Source organism: Lissotriton vulgaris, chromosome 6, assembly GCF_964263255.1.
Source record: "Lissotriton vulgaris chromosome 6, aLisVul1.2, whole genome shotgun sequence".
Classification (NCBI taxonomy): Eukaryota; Metazoa; Chordata; class Amphibia; order Caudata; family Salamandridae; genus Lissotriton; species Lissotriton vulgaris.
This window is the reverse complement of record NC_141694.1, coordinates 1,795,800,959-1,795,820,341: the sequence shown is the minus strand read 5'-3', so window position 1 is coordinate 1,795,820,341 and position 19,383 is coordinate 1,795,800,959.

Genomic DNA, 19,383 nt, shown 5'->3' with positions numbered 1-19,383 from the left:
CCACAATTGTGTTCCTTATGTCTTGAGGTGGTACAATTTTTTCTCCCCTCAGCAGTTTATCCTCCCACATTGATACTTCCTCCGTACTTCCCAGAATTTACTACAATCTTCTTTCAAACATGAACATGAGGTGGTGAGGAACTAAGGGGGCCCTACAGGCCCCCTGTTGCCTCTGGACCTGGGGTTACATGTAGGGGGATACATGGTGTGCACCCCTGTCTGCATAAACTCCCAGTTCATCATGCCATGGACTTCACAGTCCCATTGCAATGCCTTTCTAAGGCCCTGATATGAGCCTTTGAAAGGAACCGCTGTGGTACCGCCAAAGCACCATCCGCCAAACCACGAATGAACTCATAATGTGGCGGGCGGTGTGCGGGCAAGTTGTGGCAGTGTGGCAGCGGGCGCTGGTGTGGCAGGTGCTACACTGCCAAACTGGTAATCATTCCCGATGGTGAATAATAATCGCCAAGATCAGACAAAGCATTTGCGCAAATGTCTCCTTGGTCATGATTTTTTTTTTTCTATTATATTGTAAACCTTTAAGCCTTGTAGCTCCACTAGTTTTGGGCTGTTACCCCGAAACCGATCTTGGGATGCTTGTTTCCGGTCCAGGGAAGACATGGCTTGGCAGTTCGGGCTGGGCTGAACTGGGGTGGCGAAGTGAGCTAAAGAACGATGATGGATTCAACCCAGATCTGTGACTGGGGGTGAGTGTCTGAAAAGTTTCAGCGCTCCGTCCATCATGTTTGCTTCTATGCCCCTAAGTTGGTAGGGTATGCCGCGACGTTGGTCCCTTGCTCACTGTGCCACTGGATTCAAGCTAGCCTGGCTGATGAGGGCCCAAAACAGTTCCCAGGAAGCTTGTTTCCTGTCCAGGGAAGACATGGCTTGGCAGTTCGGGCTGGACTGTTCCCATGAGGCAAAGTCTCAATACTAATTTGCATATAGCTGTGTCTGAACTGGGGTGGCGAAGTGAGCTAAAGAACGATGATGGATTCAACCCAGATCTGTGACTAAGGAAGAGTGTCTGAAAAGTTTCAGCGTTCCATCCATCATCTCCTTGTGTTAGCCCCATAGAATATGACAGAATTCTTTTTTTCTTCTCTTGAGTCAATTCCTCATCCTGTATAGTGCCTAAATAATTCAAGAAATACTTCTTCCGTTCCCACCACTTCAATGGTGGATCCCTTGGTGTTGATGGCCGTGGCGGTGTCAGTGAGAAAGTCTGCAAAGCACACATTTTGTAGATCCTGTCCACAGACTTTGCTTATGCTTCAATGGCCGTTTTCACCAGCTCTGTTGCCCCACAGTTATTACCTTCCAAATATAATGATACCAACAAAAAGTATGAAAAATGTGGTTGCTTCTTCCAAAAACAACTGTCACACAATGTCTGACTTAAATAATTGTAAATACCCTGAGATATGTATATATATCTCCTCACCGTAGAGAAAGTGACAACTGGATTCAGACTGAAGGTTTCACATACAGCGGGAATCCTACACCTAACGAAGTTGTCCCGAAAGCTGAGGTATTCGTTGGACGTCATGGGGTCATGTTGCGAGACCGCGTAGCATGTGTTTGCAATAGCCGACACGTGAGATGCACTATTCTGCACTGCGCACGTTCCTCTGCACAGCTGTTGAGCACATGATGCCAATGAGCTCGAGAGCTACAGCTCGCCCTCCTGTGCAAACCCGAAAGGTCAAGCTTATGACTTTAATGCACTCACCACACCAAAGTTGAAAAAGGCATACACAGGCACATGCATCAAAAAAAGCTTTTGCGAGTCCTTAATTGTGACTATTAAGGAATTATAATTCAGGACTCTCAAAAGCCTATGCATGTAGGAATTGCTATTAAAATAGCGATTCCCAAACATTCCTTAATTGCAAGTCGCAATTAAGGAATGCCTTTCCATTCATAGGCCCATAGGAATGAACAGGAGATTGCATGCGCAATTTGCGAGTACCAACATGTTGCGAGTACCAACATGTTGCGCACACACATGCCCTAAGGGTGTGTGTGTAACCGACAACTTTGAAAAATGCACTTTAGTGCATTTTTCAAAGTTTTTGCAAATTACCATCAAGTTCAACTTCATGGTAATTTGCGCCCCCTAGTAGCGAAATCACTATTTTAAAGTGGCTCATGCATTACATTTAAGGAATCGCAAAGTGCGATTCCTTAAATGCAATCGTAATTTGATAAATCGCAATTATTTGCGAATTCTCAAATTATGAGTGCCTTGAACCTTGCTGCATCGCAATCGCCCTTTTTGCGGCCGGAAAAAGCCAATTTTTGCGAATCGCACGTTTGCAAAAATGGTTGATGCATGTGTCTGATAGTCTTTTTTAATCCGCCGCTTCCTCTCTGCCACTTTCACGTGACTTTGCACCAGATGCATCATCAAAAATGTTTTGCAATTCCCTAATTGCATATCTTTGCGATTCGAAATTAGGGAATAGCAAAATGGCATGCATGAAAGTGTGCAGTACACTTTCGGTGATCCCTAAGGGGTTGCAAATGACCTACCACATGAAAATAAATGAGGTAGGTCGCAATTTGCGACCCCCTAGGAATCACAAAAATCACAGGGATGGTGTCCTGCTGAGATCAGCAGACCACCATGTCTATGATTGCTTTTAAATAAAGCAACTTTTTTTTTGTAAAGCAGCACGTTCTCCTTAAAGGAAAACTAAATGCTTTACAAAAAGAAAATGAAAAGTTTTCTTTTCATATTTTTAAGAGCAGGTAGTGGTCTGTGGGACCACTTACTGCCTGCTCTTAAAAATACTTTTATGAACATTCACAAAGGGGAAGGGGTCCCTTGCGAATGTCTCACCACCTGGTGGTAAACTGTGAATCGTTTGCGACCGCATTCATTGTCTCAAAACATTCATGCATACTGTTATGATTCACTAATTGGAAGGGACGCCCTAAACATGCCCCTTCCAAATAGCGAATCTCTAACCCATTTTGTGATTTGTTAACAGGTTACCGAATCTCAAAATTGGGTTTGATGCATCGCAAAAGCATTTTTTGCTATCGCAAACGGGCCGATTCTGTGAATCACTCCATTTGCGAGGAGAAAAATGCTTGTTTCTATTTCGAGGCCGCAATGCCTCCAGCGATCTGCAGCTATGTATGGACGTTCTGCTTTCCACACAGGTTCTCTGCCAGAGCAGAATCTCATCATCGGTACTGTGGTGTAAAATCTATAACTTCACTTCAAGTTTGCAAGCAAGTACTCTATTCGGCTGTGCTGGGGAGCAACCCTGCAGCCCAACTATATCCTTCTCTGCCAAATACAACTCCCTGCATACCCTCCAAAACAATTCAAACCCTGCATTCATTCACTAAAGAGACCTATAACTGAAACCTCTTGTCTAACACTGGAGGTAAGAACACCAACACACACATATAGAGGGAAGGAGGAGTGAAGGAATGAAGGGGGAAGAAACCTTCAATTAATCAATCAGTACTTGTTAAGCGTGACTACTCACCCATGAGGGTCTCAAGGCGCTGGGGGTGGTGGTCAGGGAGGGGGTGGGAGGTGCAGGCCCAAACGGGCGCTGAGGTTATTTCGAAGAGCCAGGACTTGAGATCATTCCTGAATTGGGTCAGCAACTGGGATATTCTGAGAAGCAAGCAAACAGTGTGGAAACATGATGAGGATACAGCGTTGATCTGGTGGTTCATAGTGAGCAAGGAGCCCAGTATCATTCTGAAGTTTTGTGCATGGTCCATGGGTGTGAGGGGGTTCCTATTGCGGCACGCCACCAGGAGTCTTATTGAACTGAGGTGTTGGGACCCAGGATGTGGACTTCGGTCTAGTCCAAGTTGCACTTGAGGCAGCTGTCTCTCATCTAGGTGGCGACGGCCGCATCCCATCGTTGAAGTTGGTTCTGGCGATTATGGGCATGTTGGTGAGAAAGAGAATCAGCTAGCTGTCGTCAGCGTAGGAGATGATGTTGAGTCTCTGGTTGCTGACTAAGGCAGTGAGTGAGGTCGTGTAGACATTGAAGAGGATGGGGCTCAGGAAAGAGCAGCCGATCTCTATGGATTCTAAGACGAACAGAGTAAGTCTGATTCGCTGTGTTCTACCAGTGAGGAAGGTGTCTTGGAGTCTCGTGCTTAGGGTGTGATGGGAGACGGTGTCGAAGGCGATGAGAGGTCCAGGGGGATGAGGGCTGATGTTTCTCCCGGTCGAGGATGTCATCGGTGGCAACGAGGAGGGTGGTCTTGGTGCTGTGGTTGCTTCAGAAGAAGTATTGCGAGGAGTGCAGAATGTGGTTGGCTTTTATGAACTCGGAGAGTTGTGCATTGATGGCCTTCTTGTAAGCATGGGCGGAAAATCCGTTACGCTCGCGGATTTTGCGGATTTTCGGGAAATTCACAATCCGCGAGATTTGCGAATTTCCCGCAAAATCCGCAAATTCGCACGCAGCGGATTTTTTTTGCGGCGCGCGGCGTTGGTGATACAATTTTTGCGGCGCGCGGCGTTTATCATCGTTTGCCGAGTTGTTTTTCTCGATAGTTTGCGAGTGCTGCGCCATTTTGGATCTTGCTGTGTGAATTGGCGAGCGCGATTACGTCATCGCATCTTGCCAGCGATAGTTTGTCAACGCGAGTACGGCGAGATCACGTCTCGCGGTAATTCGCAATTGCGAGATTTGAGATGCGGCGAGCAGCAAGAATCTCGCACAAGCGAAAATATAAAATTTGCAATTCTGCACAAGAAATCCACCAGCAAGCAGCATAAACCTTCTTGAAATGATGATTTTTATCTGAATAACTCCTTAGGTTGACATTTGCCTGCACTTTTTTAGCGAGGAGTCCATTTTGGGGAGGGGGGGAGGGGGGTGGGAGGAAGGAAGTGCCCCACAGTCTTCAACTTCCTGTTCCTGTTCAGCAGGCTCCTCCCAGTGCTTTGTCCATCTCCTGGTCACTTTTCATTTGGATCTGGAGCTGGAAGGATTACTTTTTGTGGATGCTGCTGGATCTTTGGATTTGAGGCCTTTTTGACTTTCTTTGGATCACTGTTGGATTAGAAATTTTACAAGTAAGTTTGTTTGGGGCATTACAGTTGCTGCAACTAAAATTTTGGAATTTTCGATTTTTGGGCTGTTTTGGGGCCTTTTGCCCAGGGGTACTCAGTGGTGGGTGGACTGAGTCTTTCTGTGGGTTGTCTTGAACTTAAACATCATGGAGGGCATGGATGGATTGGGATTGTGCTGATTTTTCAGTGATTTTCGTTTTTTGGGGCTGTACTTGTGGCCTTTTCACCAGGGGTATTTGAGTCTAGCATGGGCCTAGTCTTTCTGTGGGCTGTCTTGAACTTAAACATCATGGAGGCCATGGATGGAATGGGATTGTGCTGATTTTGCAGTGTTTTTCGATTTTTGGGGGTGTTCATGGGGAGGGACAGGCCATGTGGCTGGTGGCCATTTTGAGTGCTGCTACAGGCACTGGCCATGTGCTGGGAGAGGCAAGTGGCCATTTTGAATGCAGGCTTTGTTGTTAGGCCTGCAACCATTTTGCCTACTTTTCAACCTTTATGCCCAGGGGTAGTGAGTCTTGCATGGGCCTAGTCTTTCTGTGGGTTGTCTTGAATTTAAACATCATGGAGGGCATGGATGGATTGGGATTGTGCTGATTTTTCAGTGATTTTCGTTTTTTGGGGCTGTACTTGTGGCCTTTTCACCAGGGGTATTTGAGTCTAGCATGGGCCTAGTCTTTCTGTGGGCTGTCTTGAACTTAAACATCATGGAGGCCATGGATGGAATGGGATTGTGCTGATTTTGCAGTGTTTTTCGATTTTTGGGGGTGTTCTTGGGGAGGGACAGGCCATGTGGCTGGTGGCCATTTTGAGTGCTGCTACAGGCACTGGTCATGTGCTGGGAGAGGCAAGTGGCCATTTTGAATGCAGGCTTTGTTGTTAGGCCTGCAACCGTTTTGCCTACTTTTCAACCTTTATGCCCAGGGGTAGTGAGTCTTGCATGGGCCTAGTCTTTCTGTGGGTTGTCTTGAATTTAAACATCATGGAGGGCATGGATGGATTGGGATTGTGCTGATTTTTCAGTGATTTTCGTTTTTTGGGGCTGTACTTGTGGCCTTTTCACCAGGGGTATTTGAGTCTAGCATGGGCCTAGTCTTTCTGTGGGCTGTCTTGAACTTAAACATCATGGAGGCCATGGATGGAATGGGATTGTGCTGATTTTGCAGTGTTTTTCGATTTTTGGGGGTGTTCATGGGGAGGGACAGGCCATGTGGCTGGTGGCCATTTTGAGTGCTGCTACAGGCACTGGCCATGTGCTGGGAGAGGCAAGTGGCCATTTTGAATGCAGGCTTTGTTGTTAGTCCTGTAACCATTTTGCCTACTTTTCAACCTTTATGCCCAGGGGTAGTGAGTCTTGCATGGGCCTAGTCTTTCTGTGGGTTGTCTTGAATTTAAACATCATGGAGGGCATGGATGGATTGGGATTGTGCTGATTTTTCAGTGATTTTCGTTTTTTGGGGCTGTACTTGTGGCCTTTTCACCAGGGGTATTTGAGTCTAGCATGGGCCTAGTCTTTCTGTGGGCTGTCTTGAACCTAAACATCATGGAGGCCATGGATGGAATGGGATTCTGCTGATTTTTCAGTGATTTTCGATTTTGGGGGGTGTTCATGGGGAGGGACAGGCCATGTGGCTGGTGGCCATTTTGAGTGCTGCTACAGGCACTGGCCATGTGCTGGGAGAGGCAAGTGGCCATTTTGAATGCAGGCTTTGTTGTTAGGCCTGCAACCATTTTGCCTACTTTTCAACCTTTATGCCCAGGGGTAGTGAGTCTTGCATGGGCCTAGTCTTTCTGTGGGTTGTCTTGAATTTAAACATCATGGAGGGCATGGATGGATTGGGATTGTGCTGATTTTTCAGTGATTTTCGTTTTTTGGGGCTGTACTTGTGGCCTTTTCACCAGGGGTATTTGAGTCTAGCATGGGCCTAGTCTTTCTGTGGGCTGTCTTGAACTTAAACATCATGGAGGCCATGGATGGAATGGGATTGTGCTGATTTTGCAGTGTTTTTCGATTTTTGGGGGTGTTCTTGGGGAGGGACAGGCCATGTGGCTGGTGGCCATTTTGAGTGCTGCTACAGGCACTGGTCATGTGCTGGGAGAGGCAAGTGGCCATTTTGAATGCAGGCTTTGTTGTTAGGCCTGCAACCGTTTTGCCTACTTTTCAACCTTTATGCCCAGGGGTAGTGAGTCTTGCATGGGCCTAGTCTTTCTGTGGGTTGTCTTGAATTTAAACATCATGGAGGGCATGGATGGATTGGGATTGTGCTGATTTTTCAGTGATTTTCGTTTTTTGGGGCTGTACTTGTGGCCTTTTCACCAGGGGTATTTGAGTCTAGCATGGGCCTAGTCTTTCTGTGGGCTGTCTTGAACTTAAACATCATGGAGGCCATGGATGGAATGGGATTGTGCTGATTTTGCAGTGTTTTTCGATTTTTGGGGGTGTTCATGGGGAGGGACAGGCCATGTGGCTGGTGGCCATTTTGAGTGCTGCTACAGGCACTGGCCATGTGCTGGGAGAGGCAAGTGGCCATTTTGAATGCAGGCTTTGTTGTTAGTCCTGTAACCATTTTGCCTACTTTTCAACCTTTATGCCCAGGGGTAGTGAGTCTTGCATGGGCCTAGTCTTTCTGTGGGTTGTCTTGAATTTAAACATCATGGAGGGCATGGATGGATTGGGATTGTGCTGATTTTTCAGTGATTTTCGTTTTTTGGGGCTGTACTTGTGGCCTTTTCACCAGGGGTATTTGAGTCTAGCATGGGCCTAGTCTTTCTGTGGGCTGTCTTGAACCTAAACATCATGGAGGCCATGGATGGAATGGGATTCTGCTGATTTTTCAGTGATTTTCGATTTTGGGGGGTGTTCATGGGGAGGGACAGGCCATGTGGCTGGTGGCCATTTTGAGTGCTGCTACAGGCACTGGCCATGTGCTGGGAGAGGCAAGTGGCCATTTTGAATGCAGGCTTTGTTGTTAGGCCTGCAACCATTTTGCCTACTTTTCAACCTTTATGCCCAGGGGTAGTGAGTCTTGCATGGGCCTAGTCTTTCTGTGGGTTGTCTTGAATTTAAACATCATGGAGGGCATGGATGGATTGGGATTGTGCTGATTTTTCAGTGATTTTCGTTTTTTGGGGCTGTACTTGTGGCCTTTTCACCAGGGGTATTTGAGTCTAGCATGGGCCTAGTCTTTCTGTGGGCTGTCTTGAACTTAAACATCATGGAGGCCATGGATGGAATGGGATTGTGCTGATTTTTCAGTGATTTTCGATTTTTGGGGGTGTTCATGGGGAGGGACAGGCCATGTGGCTGGTGGCCATTTTGAGTGCTGCTACAGGCACTGGCCATGTGCTGGGAGAGGCAAGTGGCCATTTTGAATGCAGGCTTTGTTGTTAGGCCTGCAACCATTTTGCCTACTTTTCAACCTTTATGCCCAGGGGTAGTGAGTCTTGCATGGGCCTAGTCTTTCTGTGGGTTGTCTTGAATTTAAACATCATGGAGGGCATGGATGGATTGGGATTGTGCTGATTTTTCAGTGATTTTCGTTTTTTGGGGCTGTACTTGTGGCCTTTTCACCAGGGGTATTTGAGTCTAGCATGGGCCTAGTCTTTCTGTGGGCTGTCTTGAACTTAAACATCATGGAGGGCATGGATGGATTGGGATTGTGCTGATTTTTCAGTGATTTTCGTTTTTTGGGGCTGTAATTGTGGCCTTTTCACCAGGGGTATTTGAGTCTAGCATGGGCCTAGTCTTTCTGTGGGCTGTCTTGAACTTAAACATCATGGAGGCCATGGATGGAATGGGATTGTGCTGATTTTTCAGTGATTTTCGATTTTGGGGGTGTTCATGGGGAGGGACAGGCCATGTGGCTGGTGGCCATTTTGAGTGCTGCTACAGGCACTGGCCATGTGCTGGGAGAGGCAAGTGGCCATTTTGAATGCAGGCTTTGTTGTTAGGCCTGCAACCATTTTGCCTACTTTTCAACCTTTATGCCCAGGGGTAGTGAGTCTTGCATGGGCCTAGTCTTTCTGTGGGTTGTCTTGAATTTAAACATCATGGAGGGCATGGATGGATTGGGATTGTGCTGATTTTTCAGTGATTTTCGTTTTTTGGGGCTGTACTTGTGGCCTTTTCACCAGGGGTATTTGAGTCTAGCATGGGCCTAGTCTTTCTGTGGGCTGTCTTGAACTTAAACATCATGGAGGGCATGGATGGATTGGGATTGTGCTGATTTTTCAGTGATGTTCGTTTTTTGGGGCTGTACTTGTGGCCTTTTCACCAGGGGTATTCGAGTCTAGCATGGGCCTAGTCTTTCTGTGGGCTGTCTTGAACTTAAACATCATGGAGGGCATGGATGGATTGGGATTGTGCTGATTTTTCAGTGATTTTCGTTTTTTGGGGCTGTACTTGTGGCCTTTTCACCAGGGGTATTTGAGTCTAGCATGGGCCTAGTCTTTCTGTGGGCTGTCTTGAACTTAAACCTCATGGAGGGCATGGATGGAATGGGATTGTGCTGATTTTTCTGTTTTTTTATCCGATTTTTTTTTGTGGTGTATAATTGAACTGATGTTCCTCTGTCTTCCATTGTTTTTAGGTGCACAAGACTCAAGAGAACCACCAGTGCCAGGAAGAAGTCCTGCAGCGGTGTGTGTGTGCAGCATAACGTCACGCGACGTCACGTCTGGCCTCAGACAACTCTACAATTCGTGCAACTGCGGCCTGCTGTCTGACCTGCTCTGAAGAAGATGGCCCCAAAAAAAGGTCTCCGTAGCTCCTCTAGCAAGAAAGTTGCTAGTAAGGAGCAGAAGAAGCAAGTTATCAAGGAGGCTGGTGTGCCAACCGCCACGTTTTTTGGGAGAAAAAAAAAAGTACGCCTGCAGCAGCAGCAGGATCTGCTGGGGACCAAGCTGGGAGCAGCACCCCTGCTCCATTGGGTTCAGTGCCTCCACCACCACGCCAACTTAAGTCGAAGCCCTTGAGTGCTTCAGAGGCAGTCAGTGTACTTCTCCAATCACCATCGACCAGTGATGTTGGCTCATCGCAAGAAAGTAGCAGCAATGTCCCTGAATCAACACAGGTTGTTGTAACTCATCTGACAAGTGTTGAACAACCACAGCCGCAACAACAACACCATGTGCAAGTACACGCCCAAGTACATGTGCAAGGAGAGGCAGCAAAAGGAGATGCGCAAGCAGAGGTGCATGGAGGGTCACAAGTCCCCACAATAGTTGTTCCTCCCGAAGTAGGGGCACATCAGGAAATCGACAATGAAGCCGAGGTATCATTGGAAGCCACTCCTCCTGATGATCATTCATTGTCTTCCACATCCCTAGAAAGGAAAAGATCAAGGGGGGTGTCTACATCTTCTTCAAGCCCACCTCCTTCTGATGCAAGTGATCCATCTTGGGAACCAACACTGCGGTCTGACAGTGAGGCACACCATGATCTGACAAAGGTACCTAAGCGTAAAAGGAAGGTCGTCGAAAAACTCATAGCTATGGATTGTGATGAGGCTCAACAAGAAGTGACAGATACTGCTGGTGATGAAGCCTCCCACGATGACGACGAGCCAGTCATCACAAAGGTCACTGCAGCCCCACCGGGCATGCAGCAATGAGACATTTTGACCCCATCCCAAGAAGCTGCTGAGCGTGATGATGATGTCGACGAGGAGGCAATGGAAATGGAAACACAACAATCATTAGATTTGGAGTTAACTAGTACACCAACACCTACCGCTTCCATATTTCTTCCTCGCCCGAAGGGACCTACATCCACCTCGACCTCAATTCGTGGTGGTGAAAGTGCAAAACGTACTGAAGTTCGGCAATCCACATCCTCCACTTCATCTGGCATTAGCAGCAGGACCACCACCACCACCAGTATCGCTGCCTCCTCCGGCTCCCAAAGACATTTCAAGTCTGCAGTTTGGGACTTCTTTAGTGTTTGCCCAAAAAATGAAACCGTAGCCATTTGTAGCATGTGTAAGGTTCGAGTTAGTCGTGGTAAGTTGGGTTCCAACTATGGTACCGGAGGCCAGAGAGGTCATCTTGAAAGAAAGCACGCTGTCAAATGGTTTGCGCACCTACAGGCGATCAAGGAAGCCCGAATTGCACGTAATGCTGTTTCATCTGATGATGACGAGGAGGAAGAAGACGTGTCAAACCCTTCACTTACACCCAGTACCCCTGTCAGCAGCACACCCCATGTGAGCCACACTAAGAGTGTGGGAGAGAGTGATACACCATTGCGAAAAAGTTCATCAGCGAGCGTAACTGGGTCGAAGATATCATCATCATCCCGTAAATCTTTGGTCCAGGGCAACATTAAAAAGGTGTTGTTTACAGAAGCGCAATATGAACGCAACCACCCACTGACGCGTCTGTATAACACTAAGCTGGCTAAAATACTAGCTCTGGACCTTCTCCCTTTTTCTTTTGTAGAAGGGGTTGGTTTTCTAGAATTAGTGGCAGCGCTCTGCCCTAAATGGAAGGTTCCTAGCCAGTTCTATTTTGCCCGAGTTGCGGTTCCAGCACTACATGAAGATGTTCTGAAGGTGATTGGGGCAGCTTTGCAGAAGAGTGCTGTTCACACTATACATCTGACAACAGACATGTGGACCAGTGGCGCAGGCGCTGATTACATGTGCATCACTGCACACTGGGTCTCTTTTTCAGGGGCTAAAGCAAAGCTAAACGCAGGTGTTGACGCGGACATTGTTTTTAAAGCTGCTCGGAAACATGCAACACTAGCCATGTTTGGTTTGGAGAAACGTCACACAGCAGATAACATTTTGGATGTCTTTAACACAAAGGTCCTTAACTGGCTGTCCCCACTAAAACGCCAGGTTGGTTATGTTTCCACGGACAATGGCTCCAATATAGTTAAGGCCATGAGGGACGGTGACTATTTCAGAGTGCCGTGTTTGGCGCACTGTATAAACCTGGTTGTCCAAAAATTCTTGGGTAATAAAGGCAGTGCAGCGTACAGTGTATTGGACACCTGCCGAAAAATGTGCAAGCATTTCAGCCATTCTTTTAAGGCCCGGAAGCAGCTGAGGAGCCTGCTATATCAACGTCAAATGCCAGTGAAAGCACTCATCCAGGAGGTGGTAACACGTTGGAACTCAACCTTCTACATGATTGAGCGTCTGTATGAGCAGTATAAGGAACTCAATCAATATTTCCTTACAGAGGGTACAGAGGAGCTGAGGATGGGTGTGGCGCAATGGAACATAGTTCAAAGCCTGACACGCATGCTTCGTCCTTTTGAGTTCTTCACGCGTGCAGTCAGCAAGGAGGACTCTAATTTGGGAAAAGCTATCCATTGTTGTACATGCTGGAGGACCAACTGAAGGAGGTGTGTTCTGTGTTTGAAAAAGATGAAAAAAACCAAGACTCTTTGCTTCTGGCTGAGAAATTATTAGAGCTCCTACAAGGTGATGAACGTCTTAAAAAGATCCACTCAGAAGAGCATTACATTTGTGCTACTATTCTGGATCCACGCTACAAAAAGGCGCTGGCAGGCCAAGCATTCTTTCCTTTTGATGATGAACATGTTCCAAAGTACAAACGTTGGCTAGCCTTGTCAGCCAAGAGGTTTAAAAGAGAACCGCTGGAAATTGAAGGAAATGGCAGTACATCAGCAGGCCATCCCCAGTCAAAACAATCCACTTCTGCACCTGTGGCTGTGGCACAAGTGACCTCTCAGCCGTTAAAGACACTGGCAACCGGATCATCTGCACGAGACACAACAGAAACATTGGAGGCTGAAGAGGATTGGCTAGCTCTGCGTGGGTTTGGTTCTCAAAAGGTCAGAGGCACAGCAAGAGCTAAGCAAAGTGGAGGAACCTTGGATGAGGACCTTGAGTCGATGGTGAAGGACTATCTGAATGACTCAACAGAGGTCTATGTTAATTCTGACCCATTGGCGTATTGGCATGGGAAAAAAGAATTGTGGCCACAGCTCACCAACCTGGCTTTAAACTACTTGTCTTGCCCACTCGCAAGCGTGTCTTCTGAACGGGTTTTCAGTGCTGCTGGTGGCATTGTAACTCCCAAACGGAGCCGCCTCTCGCCCAAAAATGTGGAGAGGTTAACAATGATCAAGATGAATCAGCACCTCATACCACCAGATTTCAGAGTACGAGAATGTGTGCCGGATGAAGAGGAGGTGGCCAGCAACATAGATGAGGGAATTTCTACTCTGTCAGGTGACACTGAGCTCACCCTGCCTGAATTCGCAGAGTATGATGACGAAGCCTTATTCTTATTCCTGGACCGTGATACCGAGCCCTGAAAATGAGACAACGAATCAATAACTTTCTTTTTCGTCCTTATTCACTTTTATTCCTGTGTGTCTGTCTTTCTTTGTTGTGCACAGTTAATATATTTCAAACTTTAATCAGATAATCACAAAATCAAGCCCATCAGCAGAACTGTCTTCACTGGTTTGCTAATTGATTTGAAGTTGCCGCAGTCTGCATTCCTCAGGTTCACAAGTTCAGAAGAACATGCTCCTCTATCCTCCTCCTCCAGACTCCTATTTCCATCAAACCAGAGGGCTGGTTTACGCCCAATGAAGAAAGACTCAGCACTTGTGGGGGTGTTGTTGTACCTCTTTGCAGGTGAGTTGACGGCTCTGGGACCATTGTTGGGAAGCTCTAATACCGGATAAAAGTGGTTTGGACCAGATCCCAGGCGGAAATTTTTTTGTGTTTTTGATGACTTGCTTGCCTTTTAGGTGCTCTTAGGGGGAGTTCCGTCTGTTTGTGGGTGAGTTTCGTGGTCTGGGAGCACTGCTGGGACACTCTAATCTTGATTGCATTTGCTTTTCAGGAAATCCGTCGTGGCAACCCCGACTTATGGCCTAGCTACGCAGCGCGTTTGGACCGAAGGCCGAGAAATATTGCAAGTATGAGATTTTGCTTTTGGCCTGTTTGGGGGTGTTATGCTTCTTGGCGGGTGGGTTGGCGGGTCTTGGGGCATTCCTGGGAAGGTCTAATACCGGGTAGAAGTGGTTGGGACAAAATCCAGGCCGATTTTTTTTTGGCTATTTCTGACATTTTGCTAAATGTAGCGTTTTCGGGGGCCTGTTTGGGGGGCTTCCTGGTGTTTGTGGGTGAGTTTCGGGGTCTGGGAGCACTGCTGGGACACTCTAATCTTGATTGCATTTGCTTTTCAGGAAATCCGTCGTGGCAACCCCGACTTATGGCCTAGCTACGCAGCGCGTTTGGAACGAAGGCCGAGAAATATTGCAAGTATGAGATTTTGCTTTTGGCCTGTTTGGGGGTGTTATGCTTCTTGGCGGGTGGATTGGCGGGTCTTGGGGCATTCCTGGGAAGGTCTAATACCGGGTAGAAGTGGTTGGGACAAAATCCAGGCCGATTTTTTTTTGGCTATTTCTGACATTTTGCTCAATGTAGCGTTTTCGGGGGCCTGTTTGTGGGGCTTCCTGGTGTTTGTGGGTGGGTTTCGGGGTCTGGGCGCACTGCTGGCTATATATACTTTACTTTGCAAGAGGTTTGAAGCAAATCCATGGTGGCAGAGGGGAGTTAGGGCCTAGCTGCAGAGCGCGCGCGGAGTGATTTGGGAAATTTGTGAAAAATTGACGAAGTCCCCATTTTTGTACTTTTGCTCTTTGGCTGTTTGGGGGTCTTCTACTCGTTTTCTCCTGGGTTGACGGCTCTGGGGCCATTGCTGGGAAGCTCTAATACCGGATAAAAGTGGTTTGGACCAAATCCCAGGCGGAACATTTTTTGTGTTTTTGATGACTTGCTTGCATTTGAGGTGCTCTTAGGGGGGGTTCCGTCTGTTTGTGGGTGAGTTTCGTGGTCTGGGAGCACTGCTGGGACACTCTAATCTTGATTGCATTTGCTTTTCAGGAAATCCGTCGTGGCAACCCCGACTTATGGCCTAGCTACGCAGCGCGTTTGGAACGAAGGCCGAGAAATATTGCAAGTGTGAGATTTTGCTTTTGGCCTGTTTGGGAGTGTTATGCTTCTTGGCGGGTGGGTTGGCAGGTCTTGGGGCATTCCTGGGAAGGTCTAATACCGGGTAGAAGTGGTTGGGACAAAATCCAGGGCGATTTTTTTTGGCTATTTCTGACATTTTGCTCAATGTAGCGTTTTCGGGGGCCTGTTTGTGGGGCTTCCTGGTGTTTGTGGGTGGGTTTCGGGGTCTGGGCGCACTGCTGGCTATATATACTTTACTTTGCAAGAGGTTTGAAGCAAATCCATGGTGGCAGAGGGGAGTTAGTGCCTAGCTGCAGAGCGCGCGCGGAGTGATTTGGGAAATTTGTGAAAAATTGACAAAGTCCCCATTTTTGTACTTTTGCTCTTTGGCTGTTTGGGGGTCTTCTACTCGTTTTCTCCTGGGTTGACGGCTCTGGGGCCATTGCTGGGAAGCTCTAATACCGGATAAAAGGGGTTTGGACCAAATCCCAGGCGGAATTTTTTTTGTGTTTTTGATGACTTGCTTGCCTTTGAGGTGCTCTTAGGGGGGGTTCCGTCTGTTTGTGGGTGAGTTTCGTGGTCTGGGAGCACTGCTGGGACACTCTAATCTTGATTGCATTTGCTTTTCAGGAAATCCGTCGTGGCAACCCCGACTTATGGCCTAGCTACGCAGCGCGTTTGGAACGAAGGCCGAGAAATATTGCAAGTATGAGATTTTGCTTTTGGCCTGTTTGGGGGTGTTATGCTTCTTGGCGGTGGGTTGGCGGGTCTTGGGGCATTCCTGGGAAGGTCTAATACCGGGTAGAAGTGGTTGGGACAAAATCCTCGCGGAAAAGCCTTTTGGCACTTTTTGTAACTTAGGGTTCGTTAGGGTTAGCCCTAGCAGCAGGATTGCATGTGTTTCGGGGTGTTCTAGATTTTTGCAACTGAGTTCTGGGGTCTTAGAGCACTCGTGAGAATGTGTAATTTTGGTTGCAAGTCATTTGAAGAAAATCCATGGTGGGAAAGGTCGGATTTGGCATAGTTAAAGAAAGCCTTTGCCACTATTCTTAACTTAGGGTTCGTTAGGGTTAGCAGTATTTCTATTGCATGTGTTTGAGTGGGGGGGATTTCGAGTCTTGGAGCGATGCTGGCTATGGATACTTTTGCTTGGTTGCTTGCAAGTGGTTTGAATGCAATCCACGGTGGGTAAGGGGTAATTAGGAAGGGGGTACTTCAGCCTACTTTTACTTTCATAGTAAGTTTTGTCACCAGTTTTCTGCTAGGCCTCGCTTTTTGAGATTTGATTGGGGGTCTTCTACATTTTTGCGACTGGCTTTAGTAAGGGTCTGGGTGGGAGCACTGCTAGGAAGATCTAATTTTGTTCTAAAACACAGTTTACAGTACACCTAGCTTGAGGGGAAAGATCTGCTACATTAATTTGCCCCTACTTATTTATCCTTCAAAAGGTGACTCAGACAGAGTACGCACTTTCAAAAATATTGTACTGTCTACTAGGAAAATCAAATTGTGACTTTTTGCACTCCACAGCCTACATACCTTATATTTATTTATCAGTGGTGTTGTAATATTATATCACTTCCTGTTTTTCGTTGAATAATTACAGGCCGGGTTTCAGTCTCTGCAATGGGGAAAAAAGGATGGAGTCAGGCTTCACATTAGCGAGCCACAATTCAGCATCAGGCAGGCAGTGGACAGGGTGTCTTCTGGTGACCAACATCGATGGACGAAGCATCGGCTGCAATGGAGGAGTGCCGCTAATAAGAGGATTTTTTTCTGCAGGCAACTTACTTACCACTTCCAACAGGACAACTACAACAACATAGATACAGTATCCCTTGCCTTTTTCTCTGACTGTGACTGCATTTCTTGGATCTCTCTCTGCTTCTAAATTGATCCCTTAACACATCACTTAGTCCACTCCACTATCACATCTGCACCACACATAGTCATTTGTAAGTGCTCCTACGTAATTCGCAAGTCGCAGCACGCCCCAGCCCGTAGAGGACTGGGATGGCCCCAATGATGAAGCATGTCACCAAGGGGCAACCCTGGTGAGTGAGGGGACACCTAGAAAAAAAGCAATTTCTCCTTTTCTATGTACTATACCTTCCAGACCAACCCCATTGAGTGTTGTTGTGAATGGATTTATAATGACCAGCAAGGCTCTCAGGTATCTGGCTACAGAGACCTTATGTTGAATATAGTTATCAATAATTCCACACACGCCCTGTACTGTCGCATTCTTTCTTCCACAGTTGTCGAAAGTACTACTTACTTTTCACTGACATGCATGCAGTAGTGCATGCACTTTCAAAGATTGATGGATAGGTTTGTACCCAAAGAATTGTTTATGTTCAATTGTTTGTCTATGCTGTGCTTTTTTTACAGGGTGTCTTCTGGTGCTCAACATCGATGGACGAAGCGTCGGCTGCAATGGAGGAGTGCCGCTAATAAGAGGATTTTTTTTCTGCAGGCAACTTACTTACCACTTCCAACAGGACAACTACAACAACATAGATACAGTATCCCTTGCCTTTTTCTCTGACTGTGACTGCATTTCTTGGATCTCTCTCTGCTTCTAAATTGATCCCTTAACACATCACTTAGTCCACTCCACTATCACATCTGCACCACACATAGTCATTTGTAAGTGCTCCTACGTAATTCGCAAGTCGCAGCACGCCCCAGCCCGTAGAGGACTGGGATGGCCCCAATGATGAAGCATGTCACCAAGGGGCAACCCTGGTGAGTGAGGGGACACCTAGAAAAAAAGCAATTTCTCCTTTTCTATCTACTATACCTTCCAGACCAACCCCATTGAGTGTTGTTGTGAATGGATTTATAGTGACCAGCAAGGCTCTCAGGTATCCGGCTACAGAGACCTTATGTTGAATATAGTTATCAATTATTCCACACACGCCCTGTACTGTCTCATTCTTTCTTCCACAGTTGTCGAAAGTACTACTTACTTTTCACTGACATGCATGCAGTAGTGCATGCACTTTCAAAGATTGATGGATAGGTTTGTACCCAAAGAATTGTTTATGTTCAATTGTTTGTCTATGCTGTGCTTTTTTTACAGGGTGTCTTCTGGTGACCAACATCGATGGACGAAGCGTCGGCTGCAATGGAGGAGTGCCGCTAATAAGAGGATTTTTTTTCTGCAGGCAACTTACTTACCACTTCCAACAGGACAACTACAACAACATAGATACAGTATCCCTTGCCTTTTTCTCTGACTGTGACTGCATTTCTTGGATCTCTCTCTGCTTCTAAATTGATCCCTTAACACATCACTTAGTCCACTCCACTATCACATCTGCACCACACATAGTCATTTGTAAGTGCTCCTACGTAATTCGCAAGTCGTAGCACGCCCCAGCCCGTAGAGGACTGGGATGGCCCCAATGATGAAGCATGTCACCAAGGGGCAACCCTGGTGAGTGAGGGGACACCTAGAAAAAAAGCAATTTCTCCTTTTCTATCTACTATACCTTCCAGACCAACCCCATTGAGTGTTGTTGTGAATGGATTTATAGTGACCAGCAAGGCTCTCAGGTATCTGGCTACAGAGACCTTATGTTGAATATAGTTATCAATAATTCCACACACGCCCTGTACTGTCGCATTCTTTCTTCCACAGTTGTCGAAAGTACTACTTACTTTTAACTGACATGCATGCAGTAGTGCACGCACTTTCAAAGATTGATGGATAAGTTTGTACCCAAAGATTTGTTTATGTTCACAATTGTTTGTCCATGCTGTGCTATTTTTTCTTGTCTCCCAAAACCTTTCCCAAAAACCCCTTTACCCATCCATTTTTCAAACCCTAACCCTCTTCCCCCGGGCTGTGTGGTTTTGATTGATGTGTGACTAAATTACAGCAATAAATCCACACACTTGCTGGGGAGGATAAGGTGATAGCAACAGGCTGGTGAAGAAATCCGAGGATATATTCTTACTCTGCTTGACAAAGACCCATGGCTAATGTCAAAGAACTTCAACCGAATTAGTTATACTTTAACATTTGTTAGGCTACAATGTGGCACTGTTCTAGTGTACTTCTGTCACCTGCTATATTCTGTATTGTACCGTTGTATTGCTCAGGAGGACAAACCAGATTTCATTTTCTTTTTTTTCATAGGCAAGCAACTGCCACTGTGTCACACCACTAGTACCACCGCTATGAGGAAATTTTATCCGCCCAGGATTGCCAACCTTATTTGCTGTTTCCCATGGAGCCAGCCCTGGGCCTAGCCCTACTTGCAAACAGAAATTACAGGTAAGATAGGCGTTTGGTTGGAGGTAGTATAATGGAGTATTAGGAGAGACGAGAGATTTGATTGACGGTAGTACTACTAAAGTCCT